Source organism: Oncorhynchus mykiss, chromosome 17, assembly GCF_013265735.2.
Source record: "Oncorhynchus mykiss isolate Arlee chromosome 17, USDA_OmykA_1.1, whole genome shotgun sequence".
NCBI classification, from domain to species: domain Eukaryota; kingdom Metazoa; phylum Chordata; class Actinopteri; order Salmoniformes; family Salmonidae; genus Oncorhynchus; species Oncorhynchus mykiss.
The window spans coordinates 88,659,729-88,668,322 of NC_048581.1; the positions used below are offsets into that span (position 1 = coordinate 88,659,729).

The 8,594-nt window shown below is 51.0% G+C and overlaps 1 long non-coding RNA gene across 1 annotated transcript; it reads left to right on the top strand.

The window, feature by feature from the left end:
- The first annotated feature begins 7,316 nt into the window (after positions 1-7,316).
- On the top strand, positions 7,317-8,323 carry LOC118940112. The gene is made up of 4 exons (XR_005036714.1): positions 7,317-7,465; positions 7,676-7,692; positions 7,763-7,902; positions 7,990-8,323. It is a non-coding gene; the product is annotated as an uncharacterized LOC118940112 (long non-coding RNA).
- The last annotated feature ends 271 nt before the right edge of the window (positions 8,324-8,594 follow it).

Genomic DNA, 8,594 nt, shown 5'->3' on the forward strand with positions numbered 1-8,594 from the left:
GTCCCATGTCTCGTCAGTCCTGCTACTCTGTCCTGGACCCCCCACTCTACTTGGTTTCCTCTCCGGACCTGCTAACCCAGCCTCAAGTCCCCTCACTCCAGCCTCAGCACCTGGCTCCCTTCTGGAAGACGTTCTGCCAGCCTGTCCTCCGGATTCCATCCCCAATCCAAAGGCCAGTCGGAGCGAGCAAACCAAGACCTGGAAACAACCTTAAGATGCCTTGTCTCGACCAACCCCACTACCAGGAGCTTTCAACTGGTCTGGGTAGAGTATGCCCGGAACACTCTTCCCTGTTCAGCCACGGGACTCTCCCCTGTTGGGTGCTCCATCGGATATCAGCCTCCGCTCTTCCCAGAACAAGAGTAGGAAGTCAACCTGCCCATTACTCTCGGGGTGAAATCCTGAAGTAAGGATGATCGAGACCCCCAGACGTTCTATGAAGGCCTTCCAGACCATAGACGTGAATTGGGGACCTGGATCATACAATATATCATCAGGCACCCCGTAGTGCCGGAAGACGTGCATAAACAAGGCCTCTGCAGTCTGTAGGGCCGTAGGGAGACCGGGCAGAGGAAGGAGACGACAGAACTTCGAGAACCGATCCACAACGACCAGGATTGCAGTGTTACCCTGTGAGGGGGAGATCAGTTAGAAAATCCACCGACAGGTGCGACCAAGACCATTGTGGACCATTGTCTTCCCTCTGGGCAGGTGCCTAGGAGCCTTACATTGGGTGCACACCGAGCAGGAGGAAACATAAACCCTCACATCCTTTGCCAAGGTATGCCACCAGTACCTCCCGCTCAAACAGCGCACTGTCCAACCGATCCCAGGATGACCAGAGGAGGGTGACGTGTGGGCCCAATAGATCAACCGGTCACGAACAGCAGACGGGACGTACAGACGCCCAGCGGGACACTGGACGGGAGCGGGCTTGAACATCCTGTTCAATGTCCGCGTCCAACTCCCACACTACCGGCGCCACCTGGAGCGAGGCGGGGAGTATGGGAGTGGGATCCATGGGCCGCTCCTCTGTGTCATACAGCGGGGACAATGCGTCTGCCTCAACGTTCTGAGAGCCTGGTCTGTATGAAAGGGTAAACACAAAACGGGTGAAAACATGACCCACCTTGTCTGGTTCAGTCTCCTCGCTGCCCGGATATACTCCAGATTACGGTGGTCAGTCCATACGAGGAAAGGGTGTTTAGCCCCCTCAAGCCAATGTCTCCATGCCTTCAAAGCCTTGACGACAGCCAACAGCTCCCGAACCCCCACATCAAAGTTTTGCTCCACCGGGCTGAACTTTTTCGAGAAGAAGGCACAGAGGTGGAGCTTCGGTGGCGTACCCAAGCGCTGAGAGAGCACAGCTCCTATCCCAGCCTCAGATGCGTACACCTCCACCATGAACACCAAAGAGGGATCCGGATGAGCCAGCACGGGAGCCAAGGTAAACAGAGCCTTCAGGTGGCCAAAAGCCCTGTCCGTCTCAGCAGACCACTGCAAACGCACCGGGCCCCCCTTCAGCAGTGAGGAAATGGGAGCCGCTACCTGACCAAAACCCCGGATAAACCTCCGGTAGTAGTTGGCAAACCCTAAGAACCGCTGCACCTCCTTTACCGTGGTTGGGGGGAGTCGGCCAATTACGCACGGCTGAAATGCGGTCACTCTCCATCTCCACCCCTGAGGTGGAAATATGGTACCCTAGGAAGGATACAGACTGCTGGAAGAACAGGCACTTCTCAGCCTTGATGTACAGGTCATGGTCCAACAGGCGACCAAGCACCCTGTGCACCAGGGACACATGCTTGGAGTGTGTAGCAGAGTATATCCGAATATCATCAATATACACCACTACACCTGCCCGTGCAGGTCCCTGAAAATCTTGTCTACAAAGGCCTGGAAGACTGATGGCGCATTCATCAACCCGTACGGCATGACGACCATTCGTCTCCCTCCCGTATACTCACCAGGTTGTAAACGCTCCTGAGATCTAGTTTGGTGAAGAAGCGCGCCAGATGCACTGACTCAATCGCTGTGGCTATGAGCGGTAGCGGGTAACTATACCTGACAGTGATCTGGTTCAGACCCCGATAGCCAATACACGGGCGCAGACCTCCCTCCTTATTCTTCACAAAAAAGAAACTCGAGGAGGCAGGTGAAGTGGATGACCGAATGTACCCCTGACGCAGGGATTCGGAAATATATGTTTCCATAGCCTCCGTCTCCGCCTGTGAGAGGGGATACACGTGACTCCTGGGAAGTGCAGCGTCTACCAGGAGATTTATCGCGCAATCGCTCCGTCGATGGGGTGGTAATTGAGTCGCCTTCCTGTTGGAGAAGGTGAGAGCCAAATCGGCATATTAAGGGGGAATGCACACGATGGAGACCTGCTCTGGACTCTCCCTCGTAGTAGCACCAACGGAAACCCCTAAACACCTTCCCGAGCACTCTCGTGACCACCCCGTAAGAGAGCCCTCTGTGGCCAAGAAACAGTGGGGTCATGACAAACTAACCAGGGTAGGCCTAGCACCACAGGAAACGCAGGAGAGTCCATAAGGAAGTGACTAATTCTCTCCTTGTGACCCCCCTGCGTCCATACCCAGAGGAGCGGTGACCTCTGACCCTAATGGTTGACTATCTAAGGCGTGAACGGGGAAGGGCACATCCACGGGAACGATGGGGATCCCTAAACTATGGGTGAACGATCTATCTATAAAATTCCCAGCAGCACCTGAATCGACGAGTGCCTTACGCTGGGAATGCGGGGAAAACTCAGAAAAAGTGACATACACAAACATATGTGCGACAGAGGGCTCTGGGTGAGAATGGTGCCGGCTCACCTGGGGTGACGCCAGAGTGCCCTGCCTGCTGCCTCGATACCCAGAGGAACCAACCCGGCACCGACCGGCAGTGTGACCTCTGCGGCCACAGATGGTGCATGAGCTGGAACCCCCTCTGGTCTCCCTGCGCACCGCCCCTCCCAGCTCCATTGTATCAGAGAGGGGGTGCGGGGGGATGGAACCAACAGACCCCGATCTGAACGTCTGCGGGCAGCCAGCAGGTTATCCAGCCAGATGGACAGGTCCACCAGCTGGTCGAACGTGAGGGTGGTGTCTCTGCAGGACAACTCCCGACGGACGTCCTTGTGCAGACTGCAGTGATAATGGTTGATCAGGGCTCTGTCGTTACATCCCGCGCGGGCAGCCAGTGTCCCGAAACTCCAGGGCGAACTCCTCGGTCGGGTGGTCGAAGACTGCCCGGAAGCGGCTGATGAACTCCTCAAACTGGTCCAACGCCGCATCTCCTTCTCTCCACACGGCGTTGGCCCACTCCAGGGCTTTCCCAGTGAGGCACGAGACGAGGGCGGACACCCTCGCACGGCCCGAAGGAGCCGGGTGGACGGTTGCCAGGTATAAGTCCAGCTGCAAGAGGAACCCCTGGCAGTTTGCAGCCGTCCCATCGTATTCCTGGGGAAGGGAGAGACGAATCCCACTGGGACCAGGAGAAAGAGGGGCGAGTAGTGGAGACCCCGGTTGTGCTGGTAGAGGCGCTGAGAGAACTTCCTGTCTCTCCCATCAGTACATTGTCTGGACAACACGGTCCATGACGGTGCCAAGACGGTGGACGCGCTCCTCCACCCCTATACCCGGGGTACCTGCTCCTGCTGACTCGGTCCGGTATTCTGTAAGGGGTGCGTACTGGCGGCAGAGAAGTCAGACGCAGGAAAGCAAAAACTGTGTTTCCAACGGCGCAGTTTAACAATAAAAACCCACCGGAAACCAGAACAATCAATAAATGGGTCAAAACCCGACGCACACCAGACATAACGTGCACAAGCACTGACAAATAAACAATACCGGACATGAACATGGGGGGAACAGAGGGTTAAATACACACCAGACATAACGTGCACAAGCACTTACAAATAAACAATACCGGACAAGGACATGGGGGGAACAGAGGGTTAAATACACACCAGACATAACGTGCACAAGCACTTACAAATAAACAATACCGGACAAGGACATGGGGGGAACAAAGGGTTAAATACACAACACGTAATTGATGGAATTGAAACCAGGTGTGTGGGAAGACAAGACAAAACAAATGGAAAATGAAAGGTGGATCGACGATAGCTAGAAGACCGGTGACGTCGACCGTCGAATGTCTCCAGAACAAGGAGAGGGACCGACTTCGGAGGAAGTCGTGACACTTATACAGGTATCCCTTCCCTGTATAAGCCTAAAAATCCCTTCCCTTCCCTAAAATAGAGTCCACTGAGCCCCAGAATGTGTATATTACCAACTTGGTCAATTATGTTTCTTCACCTTCCATTCTATAGCTGTGGACTATCTGTGAGAATTAGCTCTGCGGCAGTATGGAGTTACACACACTTGTTTTAGTATCCTTATCGGGAACAAACAATTGATTCCCATTCAAAATCCTATTTTCCCTAACCCATAAGTCGTGTGGACCTGCGAAATGTCTTTGTCCTTGTTTTACTATCCTTGTGAGGACTTCTGGTCCACACAATGATGGTAAAACCACACACACACACAGTCACAATTTCATGACTGCTCAAGTCAGTTTTTCTCTTGCCTACAACAGTACCCAGGCATTTCTACAACACAATTCCCTCCATCACTCCTCAAAAGGCTCTGAATAATTGCTTTCATTCATCCTAAGATGAAAAGGCTCTGGTGAACCAGTCGATGGTTGCTGAGTGTATGTGTGTGTGCACGCCCGTTCACGCAGCATGTCAACCTGAACTCATTTCCTACATTGAGAGCGACGCCAAGTAGCTCATACAGATGGAACCAACTCAGTCACTCACTCCACCCTGAATGCTAATGATATTATGAGACTATCAAAACACAAAGCAGAAAGATTTGATTGTCAGGTGTAGACGAATGACTTGTATAGCAATCTTAACCTCTCCGTACCTCTCCGCTCTCCTCTCCTCTTCCCTCCTCTCCTCTTCACTCCTCTCCTCATCTCTGCCCCCTCTACTCTCCTCTCCCCTTCCCCCCTCTCCTCACCCATGCCCCCCTCTACCCTCGCCTCCTCTCTTCTCCTCTCCTCTCCCCTTCCCTCCTCTCTTCTCTTCTCCTCTCCCCTTCCCTCCTCTTTCTCCTCTCCTCTTCCATCCCCTCTCCCCTGCCCCCTCTCCTCTCCCCTCTTCTCCTCTCCCCTTCCCTCCTCTCTCCCCTGCCCCCTCTCCTCTTCTCCTCTCCCCTTCCCTTCCCTTCCCTCTTCTCTTCTCCTCTCCCCTTCCCTCTTCTTTTCTCTTCTCCTCTCCCCTTCCCTCCTCTCTCCCCTGCCCCCCTCTCCTCTCCTTTCGTCTCCTCTCCCCTTCCCTCCTCTCTCCCCTGCCCCCTCTCCTCTCTTCTCCTCTCCCTTTCCCTCCTCTCTCCCCTGCCCCCTCTCCTCTTCTCCTCTCCCCTTCCCTCTTCTCTTCTACCCTTCCCTCTTCTTTTCTCTTCTCCCCTTCCCTCCTCTCTCCCCTGCCCCCCTCTCCTCTCGTCTCCTCTCCCCTTCCCTCCTCCTCTCCCCTTCCCCCCTCTCTTCTCCTCTCCCCTTCCCTCCTCTCCTCTCTTCTCCTCTCCCCTTCCCTTCCTTCCTCTCTTCTCCTCTCCCCTTCCCTTCCTTCCTCTCTTCTCCTCTCCCCTTCCCTTCCCTCCTCTCTTCTCCTCTCCACTTCCCTCCTCTCTTCTCCTCTCCCCTTCCCTCCTCTCTCCCCTGCCCCCCTCTCCTCTCGTCTCCTCTCCCCTTCCCTCCTCCTCTCCCCTTCCCCCCTCTCTTCTCCTCTCCCCTTCCCTCCTCTCCTCTCTTCTCCTCTCCCCTTCCCTTCCTTCCTCTCTTCTCCTCTCCCCTTCCCTTCCTTCCTCTCTTCTCCTCTCCCCTTCCCTTCCCTCCTCTCTTCTCCTCTCCACTTCCCTCCTCTCTTCTCCTCTCCCCTTCCCTCCTCTCTCCCCTGCCCCCCTCTCCTCTCGTCTCCTCTCCCCTTCCCTCCTCCTCTCCCCTTCCCCCCTCTCTTCTCCTCTCCCCTTCCCTCCTCTCCTCTCTTCTCCTCTCCCCTTCCCTTCCTTCCTCTCTTCTCCTCTCCCCTTCCCTTCCTTCCTCTCTTCTCCTCTCCCCTTCCCTTCCCTCCTCTCTTCTCCTCTCCCCTTCCCTCCTCTCTTCTCCTCTCCCCTTCCCTCCTCTCTCCCCTGCCCCCCTCTCCTCTTCTCCTCTCCCCTTCCCTCCTCTCTTCCCCTCTCCCCTGCCTAGGGCTGTGGTGGTCATCAAATTGTCAGCCGGTTATTGTCATGCAAAAGCCTGTCAGTGTCACGGTAACCAACCGTTAATTAACATAAACAGTGTCACGGGAACCAACCGTTAATTAACATAAACAGTGTCACGGTAACTAACCGTTAATTAACAGAAACAGTGTCACGGTAACTAACCGTTAATTAACATAAACAGTGTCACGGTAACCACCCGTTAATTAACATAAACAGTGTCACGGTAACCAACTGTCACGGTAACTAACCGTTAATTAACATAAACAGTGTCACGGTAACCAACCGTTAATTAACATAAACAGTGTCACGGTAACCAACCGTTAATTAACATAAACACATTGAGCATCTCCAGGCCTCCACGCATACAAACCGCTGATGCTGCCTTTGGAACATTTACATTTTAAAAAGTCTAATAAATAAATTGAATATACACCATCACAATAAATCTAAAGAAACATGAAATGAAGAAAATGTCTTTCAGAAGAACAGAATATGAGCCAGCCTACTGTGTTATCTGGTTGTGCTCCATGCCATAGACTGTAGGCTTGTTCATTTAGCAGACAAGATATGCTTAGAAGTCCCGTGTCATTATTTAATATTATATGATTTTATAGGAAGAAAAATATCATTGAACTGAGCTGAATTTAATAGAAAGGATATTTTTCTCCTTCCGGAGTGAGAGCCACTTCATATGTGCAATGTTGAGCATAAAAGTGAACATTTGAAACAGGTCTTATTGGCCACTTTAGTTTTAAATTATACAAACCTTAGAATGCCTTAGAAATCAAAAGATATTTGGGCTGCATGATGCGACTATAGACTATTGATTTGAGAAAGTCGCAAAAAAAGCTTGCCTCAGTCTGCACACGCTGCTCTCTCATCAAGTGATCATATTCAATTCTCCATTTAATCTTGTCTTTACTAATATGGAACATTTGTTCAGAATTAGAATGGCCCATTATTAAATAGTCAGGAATAAGGGCAGGGGGTAAAGACATGTCATTCTTATGCTCTGAATAACGAATGGAGGCCACTTGTCAGGTAGGCTACTCTGGTTAATGGAGACCACTTATCAGGTAGGCTACTCTGGTTAATGGAGACCACTTATCAGGTAGGCTACTCTGGTTAATGGAGGCCACTTGTCAGGTAGGCTACTCTGGTTAATGGAGACCACTTATCAGGTAGGTTACTCTGGTTAATGGAGGCCACTTATCAGGTAGGCTACTCTGGTTAATGGAGACCACTTGTCAAGTAGGTTACTCTGGTTAATGGAGATCACTTATCAGGTAGGTTACTCTGGTTAATGGAGGCCACTTATCAGGTAGGCTACTCTGGTTAATGGAGACCACTTGTCAAGTAGGTTACTCTGGTTAATGGAGATCACTTGTCAGGTAGGCTACTCTGTCAGGTAAACTACTCTGGTTAATGGAGGCCACTTATCAGGTAGGCTACTCTGGTTAATGGAGACCACTTGTCAGGTAGGCTACTCTGGTTAATGGAGACCACTTATCAGGTAGGCTACTCTGGTTAATGGAGACCACTTGTCAGGTAGGCTACTCTGGTTAATGGAGGCCACTTATCAGGTAGGCTACTCTGGTTAATGGAGACCACTTATCAGGTAGGCTACTCTGTCAGGTAGGCTACTCTGGTTAATGGAGGCCACTTATCAGGTAGGCTACTCTGGATAATGGAGACCTTTTATCAGGTAGGCTACTCTGGTTAATGGAGACCACTCATCAGGTAGGCTACTCTGGTTATTTTGCAGTACAACAGGTGATATTCTGCCCAGACTCTATATGCCGTGGGCTCTCTAACACAGTTTCTGCAGCTACCCAGTGCTTCATTTGGGAAACCAAGTGAAATTTGTTTCGGGAACATCGATAGTAACATGTTTTCACAAGGAAACCCATTAAACTGTTGACAACCCCTCTACGTGCTCAATAAAGGAATGAAGGAGAGAGGGGATGAGATGGAAACGCACGGTGGTCAGATATTCTGTAATGTGTCAGCCTATTAATTGTGAAAATATAAAATATGACCTATTACGAGGCTATTCCAAATACAAAATTCATTATAACTGTAGCCCAACTCTGAATAAGTTTAGACCAATTACGTAACAAAGATTTCTTAAATCTGTGTTTTTTTGTTTTATATTCTGTGTAATATGAGGTAGACTATGTATTGTATAACGACACAATCATTTTGTTTTTGAGGGTTTTTTTTGGGCTTGGACTCATATTATATATATATAGGCATAATGTTGAATATGCATATGAGTGTTTTGAATGAATCATCACCTTAGAAAGCAGC